The sequence below is a fragment of the Octopus sinensis genome, unplaced genomic scaffold, assembly GCF_006345805.1.
Source record: "Octopus sinensis unplaced genomic scaffold, ASM634580v1 Contig13415, whole genome shotgun sequence".
In the NCBI taxonomy this organism is placed as follows: domain Eukaryota; kingdom Metazoa; phylum Mollusca; class Cephalopoda; order Octopoda; family Octopodidae; genus Octopus; species Octopus sinensis.
In genome coordinates this window covers 18,031-26,989 of record NW_021832937.1, presented here as the reverse complement: position 1 = coordinate 26,989, position 8,959 = coordinate 18,031, and the positions used below count along the sequence as shown (strand labels likewise).

At 32.4% G+C, this 8,959-nt stretch overlaps 1 long non-coding RNA gene across 1 annotated transcript; it reads right to left on the bottom strand.

Annotated features, from left to right (window-relative positions):
- Nucleotides 1-2,825: 2,825 nt before the first annotated feature.
- On the bottom strand, nt 2,826-7,453 carry LOC118761424. The gene is made up of 3 exons (XR_004997367.1): nt 7,443-7,453; nt 6,810-6,812; nt 2,826-3,065 (listed from the first exon to the last, which is right to left on the bottom strand). It is a non-coding gene; the product is annotated as an uncharacterized LOC118761424 (long non-coding RNA).
- Nucleotides 7,454-8,959: the final 1,506 nt, after the last annotated feature.

Sequence of the window (8,959 nt, the reverse complement as noted above, 5' to 3'; positions counted from 1 at the left end):
TAAATTAGTTTTTATATTAATTAATATTTCGGTCAACTATATTATTGAGTGAAATATTAAATCTATAGATACTACATATATATTAATAATTTAGTTAGTTTATATAATGAGTTTGTGTATATTTGAACTATTTCCTATTTTTGATTCCAGTATTTATGGCTTGTACTAGTATTGTGTATATTTATTAAGACGCTAAGACCTATTTTTATACATTTAAAATCCTGTTATATTATTTTAATCGATAAGCTTAGTAACGTTATTTGTTTATCAATATTATTTGGAGTTTGTATTATATTGGGATTGATTGTTATTATCATTATAGTTATTGACTGGGTTTGTAGTGGACTGTCGGTTGTACTGAATATCTTCATAGTGTATTGTTCATTTGTTCTACTATTTTTCTTACCTTTAGTTAATTCATGGGGCTTAGAGCTTTTACGTATTTTTCATTAGTAAATAGTTTTCGCCATTTTCATTGATAATTTATTCTATTTGTTTATACAAAGTCTTCACGCGTTTAATTTTTATAAATACTAAGACCTATATATTTTTTACGTTTCTAATTCAGTTATATTATTTTCATCGAGAAGCTAAGTAACGGTTTTTGTTTATAAATATTACTTGGCTTTTGAATTATATTGGGTTTGATTATTATCATTGTTATTATTATTGTTGTTATTATTGTTGTTGTTGTTGTTGGAATATTATTATTTTTATATATATTTTATTGATAGTTATAACTTATGATAGTTATTAATTATTATATCTATTTATTTAGAATGCTTTATTATTACTTTTATAAAGGGATTTAACGTATTAAATATAATTTAATTTGAGAATTAATTTTGTTTGACAATACATTATTTAATAATTAGGTGGTATATTTATCAACTAGTATTACATTTAAGTAAATTAGTTTTTATATTAATTAATATTTCGGTCAAATATATTATTGAGTGAAATATGAAATCTATAGATACTACATATATTTTAATAATTTAGTTAGTTTATATAATGGGTTTGTGTATATTTGAACTATTTCCTATTTTTGATTCCAGTATGTATGGCTTGTACTAGCATTGTGTATTTTAATTAACATTAAGCTTTTAAGTATTAATTGCGTAAGGGGTATTAGACATTATTTGGATGTTTATTAAATAAATATATTAATTAATAAATTTTTTTAATGTATATAGTTTAAAGTGTTGTATTTAGTTTTCACTTAATGTATATTTTGTATCTTATATATATATGTATATGTATATATATATATATATATATATATATATATATATATATATATATATATATATATATAGAGAGAGAGAGAGAGAGAGAGAGAGGAGAGAGAGAGAGAGATTTTAAAGAATATATTTATATTTCAAAAGATTATTTACGTATATTTATTAATGAATTATTTTATTATTGTAATTATATTTAACCTGATGAGTGGCTATATTTATATTGAAGTGATTTTACTACTTCTACTAATATTTTTACTCTAATCATTTTTTAAATATAGCCACGAAACACGTGTCGTTTTATTTATTATTTTGCTCATTACTTAATCATCGTTATATTTTTTATCATATATTTAATATTTCTATTATATGTAATTTTCTAGATGGTGTAATTTAATTTTTCTTTTTGAATTGATAAAAGATGGTTTTTTTCTCATATATATATATGAGAAAAATATATAGGTGTTGAAAAGTTCCAGGCCTTAAGAGTATCGAGAAAGGCCTAGTTGGAGGCCCAACTTTCTGAGTTCTTTTACAGGGCTCAGAAAAACTGAAGGATCGCTGAAATAAGTGTGTGAAACTGAGAGGAGAATACGTTGAATAAATTTATGATTAACTGATTCTCCTGTATTTTCTTTTACCCCTCGTGAGGGTATATATACATACATATATATATATCCACACACACACACACACACACACACACACACACACATACATACATACACACACACACACACACACACACACACACACACACACACACATATATATATATATAATATATATATATATATATATATATATATATCAGGTCATCCCGTAATTTCTGTTCGAAGTTTGAATAAAGAAAACAAGTGATCAAATGTTATATTTAATTGAAATTTAATCATGTACTTTCCCTGATTAGCTATGATTTCCTTCCATCTATTTACAAACTTTTTAATCCCATCAATGTAAAACTCTTTTGGTTTCAAAGCGAAGAACTATGAAATGTCAGTTTCGACTTGTGAAAGTTATGTCCCCCAAATGATTCTGTAAACTACGAAACAAATGGTAGTATGAAGGAGCAAGGTCGGGAGAATAAGGGGGATGAGGAATTGTTTCCCAACCAAGCTCTTCAATCTTCTGTGATGTGATCTTTGCAGTGTAGGGTCTTTTTTTCTTCAAAAGCTCTAATTCCTGACAGTAGACTTGAGCATTGATTGTTGCTTTAGGTGGTAACAATTCAAAGTGAATTTTTGCATTCCCACCAGATAGAGAGAAGAACCTTTTTTCCATGAAGTTCCCTTCTCGGTTGTGGTTGATATTTCTCCAAGCCACTGTTTACGACGTTTAACATTTCGATAGAAGATCCATTTTCCGTCACCAGTCATAAACCGATCCAATAAGGTTGAAATGAGTTCGCGAGAATGGAGAGAAGAGCAGATGTCAACTCGGGATTTGTGGTTGCTTTCGGACAATTCATGAGACACCTATTTTCCAAGTTTAGGAACTTTTCCAAGTTGTTGTTGGACTAAGCTTTATTGCCAATTCTTCAACTGATAATGCAGGATTTTCTTCAAGGAGCTTATCAAACTCAACTGGACGTCCTGTTTGATCTTCATCTTCAAGGCTGAAATCTCCACTTCTGAATTTTGCAAACCATTTTCTGCAAGTTCTTTCATTCAAGCATTCTTTCCCATAAACTGAGTGTATGTTTCGAGTCGATTCGGCAGCAGAGTTTCCTTTCTTGTACTCATAAAGCATTATGTGCCTCAAATGCACTTTGGATACTTCCATGTTAGAAAGGGTTTTAATCAAAGAAATTTTAATTCTGTTATTCTGTAAAATGATATTTAATTAGTTTAAATGTACACAAATGCATAAAAATACTTTTAATTCCATTATACATTCTAAAATACTATTAAATTTCATTTAATTTTAAAAAAGCTAAACATCGGACTTATGGGCTGATCTGATATCTATATGCACACACACGCGCGCGCGCGCGCATACTTATGCATGGATGGAGTGATAAGTAAGTTGGTAAGTAGACTGAGTAACAATAGTGCATGAGAAAATCCGGATAGTAAAAAAGAGAGCGAGGAGAGAGAGAGAGAGAGAGAGAGAGAGAGAGAGAGAGAGGAGAGAGAGAGAGAGAGAGAGAGAAAACGAAATAGAGTAACTGAATGCGTGAAGAGGGTCAGAAAGAACGGCGAGGATCAGATAAATTGGGAAAGAGTTTTCTGAAGAGAGTAGAGAGAGATTAAGAACGAAAGTTAGAAAAAAAAAAGGGTGACCAAAGAGAGAGCGAGAGAGAAAGAAAATTAGGACGGAAGAAATTACATCACGCAATATTGAATTAATTAAAAATCTGTCTTAATTTTTGTGTCTAGAAGCGGTCATAAGAGTAGTATTTGATTAGATATGACGTAACAAGTTCTGAATATCAGTATTTTGGACTGTCTGGGGCGAAACATTGTTTTAATTGGGGATTACTAGATTATCTAATCAGATTTAAATTACTTGTCTTATTGGTATTCTTGAACGAACACGCACACACACGCACACACAGAGACGTGTACATATACACATACTAACACATAAACATACCTATAATACGCATACATATACGAACACATGCGTACCCACACACCCATATCTCGTTTTGATATTACACGCAAACACTTCTCAGGCACTCACATATATAACACATATGATGCGTATATTATATTTTATTATATATATGTATGTGTGTGCGCGCGCGCATCTGTATGTGTGTCTATACATATCTATATAGAGAGAGGGAGAGAGAGACAAAGATAAATACATATACATATACATATATATACATATATACATATATATATATATATATATATATATATATATATATATATATATATATATATATATATATATATATATATATATATATATACGTATGTACATATATCATATTAAATTGTATATATTATATATATAAATATATATCTGCTACACGGTTGGCCTCCAGGTCCGTTTCCCGGCCGATGCACCACGTCCACGGAGTTGCTCCAGCATGACCGCAGCTAAAATGAATAAAAGAATATATATATGTGTGTGTGTGTGTGTGTATATATATATATATGTATATATGTATGTATGTATATGTATGTGTCTGTCTGTATGTATGTATGTATGTAGGTAGGTAGGTAGGTAGGTATGTAGGTAGGTAGGTAGGTAGGTAGGTAGGTAGGTAGGTAGGTAGGTAGGTAGGTAGGTAGGTAGGTATGTAGGTAGGTAAGTATTTGTCAACAATGTGAACATGCTAAGTTACAGGTTTTCACCAAACAAGCAACGAAGCAAAAATATAATATACGCATCATATGTGCGTGTCTTTGCGTCCGTGTTTATCCTCCACTACTGCTTAACAACCGCTGTTGGCTTGTTCATAACCCCGGAGTTTAGAGGTCCGCTGTAAGAGGCCGATAGATTAAGTACCAGGCGTTACAAAATAAATAACTGGGGACGATTCGTTCGACTAAAACAAGTCGATCTGAAGCAAGTAAAAGATAAATCACTGAGAAACTTTCTTTTTGACTCAAGAAATTGTAAAAGTATTCATAAGACATCTCTTCACATTCTAATGTCCTAGAAAGCAAGAGCGACGTAGAGAAAAACTGTTTGGCATTGATGAGTGCATTCATTACGGGAGATATCATGTCATGTATTGTTTGATAACATCACATGCCGTATACTACAATGCAGGCATACCTCAACTTACTTCGTTTCGAGTTAACCCTTTTCGATTTTGCGACGTTTTATTTATTATTTTTTTAAATAAATAAACCTCAAGTTCAGTCCATTTATCCGACTTTACGTCGGTCTCAGAGAACTTATTTCAAAGCATAAAAATATTTTTAAAAGCAACTAAAAACCATTACTGAAGCGGAGAATCAGATTAAAATACATGTGAAAATATGTACAAATCATTTTTTAAAACAGTAATAATCTAATATTTTTTGTAAAATGATTTTTCTTGATATGTCGTTTTTTGATTTAAGTTGCATGTCTTGGAACCAATTACCGTCGTAAGCTGAGGTATGTCTGTATTTGTAATTCAAAGTGACAACAGGAATTTCAATGTGATCACATTTCACTTAAGCAAAACTCATACTGATTTTAACTGCTTATTCTCTAAAGAGTTATTTTATAACATATTCGCAAATGTACCAGCTTCAATTTGAAATCGCTAATTTCACTGTGAAGCAACAAGGTTTTCACTGCGGAGTGATTTGTTCTCATTTAGAATTGCAAATTCTAAAAAGTTATAACAAATATCGCGTGCCATCCCTGTAGTTAACCGCGGAAACCTGGAAGCTATTACAACCTTGTGATGAACTTTTGCTTCGTTGCTTGTTTGGTGAAAACCTGTAACTTAGCATGTTCACGTTGTTGACAAATTTTGGTTTTCTTTCTTTCTTTTTTTTAAAATTTTTTTGGCTTGCTAGGTCTCCACAGGCCCTACAAGGCCCATTATGATGTTATGATGTTTCTGTGTTAGTCTTTCTAATAAATCTTTTTGTGCTAATTCCACTTTGAAATCGCTTATTTTGAAGCCATTAAATATCATTTTAAAGTGGTATTAATATCACTTGGAAGCAAAACTCTGCTCGCATAGAATTACAAATACTAAGCTTGGCGAGATTGGATAAGTCTGTAGGTCGTCGCTTGGAAAAGAGGAATCTGACCATTCAATATGAACCAATTCGTCTAAGGCAGAAGGATTAATCACGAAGCGACTCACAAACTAGAAAATTTCATGAAATCTATTATATTACTAGTTTATGTGTGGATTGGCAGAAATGTTAGAGTATCGGATAAAAAGCTTCGCATTTGTTCTGGCTCATATTGTTCTGAGTTCAAATCCCGTCGAGGTCAATATTTCCTTTTGTTCTTGTCGGGGTCAGTAATATAAAGTACTAGTCAAGAGGGTATCGACTTACCCTCTCCTGAGAAAATCCTTATGTAAGAAATTATATAACTAGTGTATGTATATATAATTGCATGTGCAAAAGTGTATGTGAGCGAGTTTTAGTGAGTATTTGTGTGAGTTTGCTCATCCAAGTGTAACTTGATGCTATAATTTTGAATCATGGCAGAGGTCCGAGTCACACCTATATCACAGAAGTGTTAAGTGGACGAAATAAATACGTGAATAAATGACCATCACAATCTGGAAACGGAAGTATTTTTCGGGAGAAATAAGCATCATATAGTGGTTCTCTGTCAGTTTAAGCGATGAGCTTTTGGCTACTCAACCAAATGAATTTCTACTGAAATAAACGTGTAATCAGTTGACTATTCCACAGACAAGTTTAACGTAATTTTCAGACCAAATCGACGGGACACAATATGGGAAGCTAAACCCTTTGATCTACAAACATAATCTAAGGAAGAGGAGACAGAGAAGATAGAGTGGAGGGAGATAACAATCAGCCCCAGAACTTAACTGGTACCTTAGATATTGATCATGAAAGGTAAAGTTGAGTTCACGAAAATTTGAACTCAGAAAGCAGAGAGCCGGAACGATTACCGCAAGACCGTCTATTCGACACTCTAACGAGTCTGCCAATCTGCCACTTTTAAGCATCCTATACTTCACCAGTATATAGCGCTTGCTTTTCATATGCCACATCATATTCTGCGATACTGCGTTATAGATCACGCAGCCTCGCTACCTATTTCTTTACTACCCACAAAGGGTTAAACATAGAGAGGACAAACAAGGACAAGCAGACGGATTAAGTCGATTATATCGACCCAGTGCGTAACTGGTACTTAATTTATCGACCCCGAAAGGATGAAAGGTAAAGTCGACCTCGGCAGAATTTGAACTCAGAACGCAGCGGCGGACGAAATACCGCTTAGCATTTCGCCCGGCGTGCCTACGATTCTACCAGCCTCGCTACCTGTTCTTCAAACAACTCCCCATATACAACACTTCTCGGTGTCTGTTCTTCAAATAGAAATAACTGGCACATCGGAAAGTACATATCTGGCACTGAACATAAATATGATTCTAAATGGTCGCTCTGTTAATTGTGTATTCCTCAAAGCTCCATAAAATCGCTGACGTTTCTCAGTGGAGTTGCTTTGTATCTAATTTTCAGATTAAGTGAAGTGGCTCGTGAGATTTATTAATCTAATTGACTACGTCTTTACAGACATACACACATTCGCATATACTAACATTAAAAACAACCATTTACACACATCATGTCTGTGTATGTATGTGTGTGTATGCATGTATGTATATATATGATATATATATATATATATATATATATATATATATATATATCTATATATATATATATATATATATATATATATATATATATATATAATATATATATATATGTATATATGAATTCAATTACGATGAACGTAAACAAACGAAGTTTGCTTTAGAAGCGTTGAGATGTCTTAGAAAGTTAAAGAGGTGATTTTAAATTCTCAAACGCAGGATAATGCTAATAATTTAGCCTGAACAGATAAGCTACCCCTACTTTGCAGAAAAAAAGTGTTGGCGGCCGCCGCCAATACCTTTTTCTGCAAACTAGGGGTAGCTTATCCTGTTCAGGCTAAATTATTAGCATTATCCTGCGTTTGAGAATTTAAAATCACCTCTTTAAATATATATTCATACATACATACATACATACATACATACATACATACATACATACATATATATATATATATATATATATATTGTTGTGTGTGTGTGTGTGTGTGTGTGTGTGTGTAAAAAAATACAAACTGGGACAAGAACGCAAAACATTTAGAAGACGATACAAAAAACACGGACGGGACATTCGAAGCCTTCAATCTTCAGTCAAGAACAGGATCATCCTCGCAATTTCGGCTGATTACTCGCGCGCATATATGTGTGTGCGTGTTTGAAAAGATAATCGAAAGCGCTTACACACACTAGAAAGAAACTTCTGCCACAAAGGTTAGTGCCGTTCTGATAAAGAATTCATAACTTTAAAAAAAAAAGAAAAATTCTTTTTAGAAAGTTCATTTTTATACTTAGTAAAACTGTATGAAGTAATTTTCACAAAGACTTTTAAATGTAGATATATAAACAGGGGTGGTAATGTGAACCCCCACCACCGAAGAAATCAGCCCAAGAAGAATCATATGTAAATGTTGAAAATCACGGTAGTGCCTCAGCTTGACCGCAGCCGCATGGCTGAAACCAATAAAAGAATGTGTGTGTGTGTGTGTGTGTGTGTGTGTGCTGGCCAGATTGGAGCAATCTCGAGTATAATCAGCCGAAATTGCGAAGATAATCTGGTACTTGACTGAGGAAAGAAAACTTCGAATGACCCGTCCTTGGTTTCTTTGTATGGTCTATCTGGATGTCTGGATGTTTTGTTGTCTCATTTTTGTATCATCTAACTGTCTAGATGTTTTGCGTTCTAGTCCCATTTTGTATTATATATTCATATATATATATATATATAAATAAATATATGTATGTATGTATGTATGTATGTATGTATGTATGTATGTATGTATGTATGTATGTATGTATGTATGTATGTATGTATGTATGTATGTATGTATGTATGTATGTATGTATGTATGTATGTATGTTTTTTTATGTATGTATGTATGACGGCACTTAGCTTAGTGGTTAGAGTATTCGGCTCATGATCGTAAGGTTGTGAGTTCGATATGCA